This window comes from Cajanus cajan, chromosome 8, assembly GCF_000230855.2.
Source record: "Cajanus cajan strain Asha chromosome 8, NIPB_CcT2T_4, whole genome shotgun sequence".
NCBI lineage: Eukaryota > Viridiplantae > Streptophyta > Magnoliopsida > Fabales > Fabaceae > Cajanus > Cajanus cajan.
In genome coordinates this window covers 25,107,897-25,113,470 of record NC_138524.1, presented here as the reverse complement: position 1 = coordinate 25,113,470, position 5,574 = coordinate 25,107,897, and positions in this window count along the sequence as shown.

The following is a 5,574-nucleotide window of genomic DNA, read 5'->3' as shown; positions in this document are numbered from 1 at the left end:
CACTATATCTCCATGTTTCCACTAGATTATTCTAAAATCGTTTGGGACAAGAGAAAAGAAAGGAAAGATATTTTTGTTCAAAAGTTTGTGTTTTAGAGGGGATTATTATTGTTTTGAAAACGGTTTTTGTAAGAATGGCTGGCCAAGGTAGGCTCATGTGTTTAGGCTTGTTTGATTAAACACTTATGAAGTTAAGAAAGTCTTGTTATTGACGTTGTGATTCGACAACTTAGATAGCTTCCCTTGAACATTTTTTTTTTGAATTCAGCTCATGGTACCATCATGGATTTCTTTTGCTTTTTTGATTGTCCTTATTTTTGCCTGAAACACCCCTTTGTGGTGTCTCAGCGGACCTTTGTTTTTGTTCATTTTTGCAACCCTAATTTTTGCCTAGGTCACCCTTTTGTGGGATTCCTAGCGGGTTCTTTGCTCTTATTTTTGCGCAGCCCCCTTTTTGGGTTTCCTGCCGAGCTTTTTGTTTTTAGGACTTTGTCCTTAAAGGATTTCTTTTTTATCCATGATGGCACTTGTCGAGGCCAAGGAAAGGTGCTCCAAGTTGTCACACACACTTCCACATAAAAATGATGCGGGTTTATTGTTATTAAGACGATTTTAACCTCATTCATGCTTATTCAAACAGGGTTAAAAATAATGTGGTCTAGAAATTTATTGCAAGCAAGAAAAGAAGCAATAAGAAATAATAAAGAACAATTTTATTATAATTCTAGCGGAAACATGTGCCCTATCGAGGCTCGGGGGTCGGGCTGTCCCCGAGGAGTGATCTCTAACAGTCATCAGGTCTATACATCCCTATCGGAAGAAGAAGAGCACTTGATGACGACGACCGGCCTTGACGCTTGTGAACCGGCCTTCCGAAAGATCTGGCTTAAAGAACGTCGAGAAGGATCTTGGTTCCTCTTCGTCCTTTGATCTTTATTAGGGTTGTATCCTAACCCTTGTTTCCCTGGATTATCCTTAATAATGGGTAGCTCGGGAATTCCTAGGGAATCCTTGCCAAGTCCTTGTCCAGGCAAGTATCCGTTCTTGGTGAGCATGTAGGCTACCTTCTTCATTTCTCGGGGAAACGTTTCGACATTGGCAATCTCCAATGCTTGGAAGGCGGTCTCTAGAGCTTCCTCTGCTGCATCCACGTAAGGTATGGCAGATGGCTTGCTGATGAGTATGTCATCTTCGTCTTGTACGGTCACCAGCTTGTCACCCACTATGAATTTGACTTTCTGGTGGAGCGTAGAGGGAACAGCTTTCGCATCATGAATCCAAGGTCGGCCGAGGAGACAGCTGTACGCGGGAGTAATGTCCATCACTTGAAATTCGACATTAAAGACAGTGGGTCCAATTTGGATTGGAAGATTGATTTCTCCCACCACTTCTCTTTTAGAACCGTCGAAAGCTCGAACGATCATGTTGCTCGGGCGCATTTGGATTCCCTTGATTGCCACTTGATCAAGCGTTCTTTTTGGCATCACATTCAAGGAAGATCCATTATCCACCAAGACTTTAGCGATGTGATATTCCTTGCACTTTACAGAGATGTGCAAGGGCTTGTTGTGATTCGGTCCCTCAGCGGGGATTTCTTCATCGGTGAAAGTGAGGTGATCATTAGCCGTGATGTGACTAACAATCCCCTCAAACTTGTCTTGGGAGATAGTGTGCGACACGTACGCCTCGTTCAATACTTTCAACAGAGCTTGCCGATGCGGTTCGGAGCTTAGGATCAACGACAACAGAGTAATCTTTGCTGGCGTCCTATGAAGTTGATCCACGATGGAGTACTCGCTCTGTCGGATATATTTTAACAGCTCTTCAGTCTCCTCCTCGGATTCTTTATTTTCCTCGGTTTTCTCTTTTTCTTTTTCCTTTCCTTTATTCTTGGGAGCTTTATCATGAAGATCTTCGGGAGTGTAGATCCTGCCACTCCTAGTCATGCCCCCAAGTCCAACGATGTTAGAGATATCGCTGTCGGCAGAAGAATGGATGTCGTATATCCATGGCACAGCCTTATTCGATTCGTAGGGAAAAGGTCTTGGAGCAGTGATCTTCAACGGTGTCATACCTTCCCCTTTATTCGTCTTGATTACCAACAACGGAGTTGATGTGCGTTCGCTTGGCGTGGTTGTTGGCTTACACTTAATAACAAACGGCGTGCGATCCATTCTGAACATACGCATCGATTAATCCTTTCTTTTTATTAATGTTATTAATGAATTACTAGGAGGGATGTATGCAAATGAATGACTATGAAATGCAAAGGCAATTGAAAGATTTCATAGATCTCAAAAATTCGATTTATTAATCAAAGAAAGTGTACAACTCATTATACAATGCTTCGAAGCAAATTTTTACAAAATGAGAAAAGCCGATAGAAACCCACAAGCGGGTTCATGTTTCTTCTCCATTCAACTTCGGCTTCCTCTACATGACGGGCCATTGCTTCGACTTGCGTATGGACCGCTTGGCTCATACTATCACTAATCTTTTGAGCGTCCTTCGCCTTTTGAATATAGTAGTTGATCATGGCTTGCAGCTCATTAAGCTCGTCTTCGGCTCGATCCTTCTCCTCTCGGAGCTTAGCCATATGTGCTAGTCCTTCCCTTTCCTTCTTGCGAAAATCGGAAAGGCTTGCGGTTTGTTGTTGAGCAACTTCCCTCCATTGTTGCGCATCGGATCGAGTCAAGAGTAGATCATCTTGCATATCCTTGATCAACTGTGCCTGCCTTGCGTACTCGACTTCGAGGCGTGCTATCTTTGCGTCGACATCTCGGAGTTGACTACTCGGTTCGACCTTTGGCATTTTGGATGCCCGAATAGCCTTCTCATTAAGGTTAGCACACTCGTCCTTGAGCCGCTCTATCTCATGATCTTTTTTTCTTGCACTGCCTTTGTAGACCGTCAATGGAGAAACTGGATTCTTCGCTTTTCTCCTCAAGAACTCTCATCTGAGCTCCCATGATTTCCAGCTTCTTGGTCAAGGCATCGACTTGTTCTTGTAGCAACCTCCTCGTAACTGCGGTCGCGCAAGAGGTGGATGGTTGGGGCACTCCCCTCTCGCTCCTCCAAGTCTCGTAGTCGGTGGAGACGGATACCCGAGGCTTTCCAAGCTCTCGATCTCCCTCGTAGATTGGTCTCTCCCACGCTCTAACGACAGCGTGCATGTCCCTTTGATGCTCGGAATCAAAGGAGAAACACAATCCTCCAAGCTCCTTTTTAGTAGGAACAATCTGAGTCCTCATAAGTTGCCTCATAGCCAATCTAGGTGAATAAGCTATGCAACCTCTGAGGCCCATCAACGGTACGCTTGGGTAACTGCCGCATCTTATCAATACGTTGCTCGGACGGAACCAAGGACAAACCCATGTGAAGTGCTCAATGCTCCACTGTTCCATCTATTCCTTCCATTCGGAAGCATAACGGCGGCATCGGATAATCTTCCCTTGCTTCTGCTGAGATATGTTGACAGAAAGCAAGGTGTCGACAAGAATGGCAGGCACGGGACTCTTCATGTGCAAGTCCCATGCGAAGAAAGCGTCCATAGTGGCATGGTCCACTATGTTAGCGTGAAAGGGGAATAGGACCGTCCCAAACACGGCTAACGCTAGAGTCTTGTTGAAAGCTAACCAATCTCCCTCACCAGCTAAGGAAGAAAGGTGATCCTCAATCATAGCGAGCTTCCAACCTTTGATACTGCCGTTCCCCACTAAGGTAGATGATCGTGATGGTAGTTTGACTTGAGTAGCGACCCTCTCCACGGCCACATAATTACCATGAAAAACATAGACCCCTGCTGATTTGGGCCATCGCAGCATGAGCTCGTACTCCTCGAGAGTAGGAACTAAGTCAAACTGGGGGAACTCGAAGCAATGCAGATCGAGACTCCAAAAGTGAACCAATGCTCTCAAAAAGGCCGGATCCACACATATTTTCATCAAATCGAGGACTCGTCCATATGATTTCTCGAACTCAACACGAGCCTCGTGTGGCATCAAAGAACAGAGGTGGTCCAACCTCTCGGCACAGTATAACAAGAAGTCCACTTTCTTCAACTACCCTTGCATTCCCCTAGATCCCTCCATGATCTTCGATAAGAATGCATGATATGAGATGATGGCGTTGAATATGCATGCATTGTGTTTATTCAACTAAGCATTATCATGTTTTCAGGATGTTCCTAAGATGATGCATGATATTGCTTGGTTTGGATAAATAACTATTTTTTTTTTTTTTTTGGTATTTTGTTTTTTGCATTTTTTGGGTGAAAAGGGAAACTACCTACATGAATGTGATGAGGGTAGATGTTAACACCATGTAATGGAAGATTCTTATTCCTATTTATTCTTATTCTAAAAGGGGAATGTTGTATGTTTAAAGAATGCAATGTATGCTCAAACAATGTCACATAAACAATGCACAAACAATTCACTCATCCACGAACAGTCACGAGCGAATCACGAGGTAGGGGTATCCTGCAGACAAGTGCATATTCAAGGAGGTTCTAACTGTTCTCACCGGTCTAAGGCCCCCAAGGTTCCCCCATTATAGGGACCCAATCCCTCTCGTCGTAAGTCGATGGAAAGCTCCAACGCACTGTCAGACTTGAGTTCATGGTTTTCACCTTGAGTGATGCTTTCTACGGGCACCTATAGACCCATTCGACAACCGGCCGTACTAACATCCACTCCCTATGGCTTTCCACTCATGCCCCCGGGTATAGAGGGAACTGTTGTGTGCAAAGGTTCGTGTGCAGTTTATATTTCAAACAATTGCGAAAATTTAAACATCCAACAGTTATTAAAGCCAATTAGGTAAAACATATTATCATACAAGCGAGGGGTAATGAAGTAATTTTAAACTATCATTTTAGAAATAATCCATCACTAAATGGGACTGACTCTCGAGGCTTCCCCAGTGGAGTCGCCATCTGTCGCCACCCGCCGAAACGGACATTGGCATTCGTGACGATGGTTGGACTCTTTTTAGTTTTAAAAACTGATGGATTGTTAGAACGACTTATTCTCAAACTAAGACCTCATCGAACTAACAATTTTATTAAATGATTCTCACCAATCCGTGTTAATCCCAAACGAGACCCTCCATGGATTAGTGGTTTTCGCAAAAAGGGGTTCTTGAAGTCGCCACCAATGTTTTACTCAAAACATTGGAAAAAGAAATAAGGCAATTGATTTTCGCAAATCAACTTTGGCCATTACAACCAGAGTTGGGTAAGGGAGTCGATTACGTGTGGGGAAGGTGTTAGCACCCCACAACGCCCCTTTCGGGTTCCCTATGACGGATCATTTCATAAATAATAGCGTAAAATTACTAAACTACCCCTATTTATTAGAACGATTATAAGTAAACTATCTACATGATGAAAGCTTTAAACGTGCAATGCAACAATCAAAAAGCGATAAATGAAAGCGGTAAAAGAAAGGATTTGGAAAGAAACCTTCGAAGCGGGCTTTTATATATTCAAAAAGGAGTTAGGAGGCTTTTTGGCGTTCCTTCCCACTACACGTTCGCTCGCTCCTTTCCCTAAAATAAATATAAACTATGGAA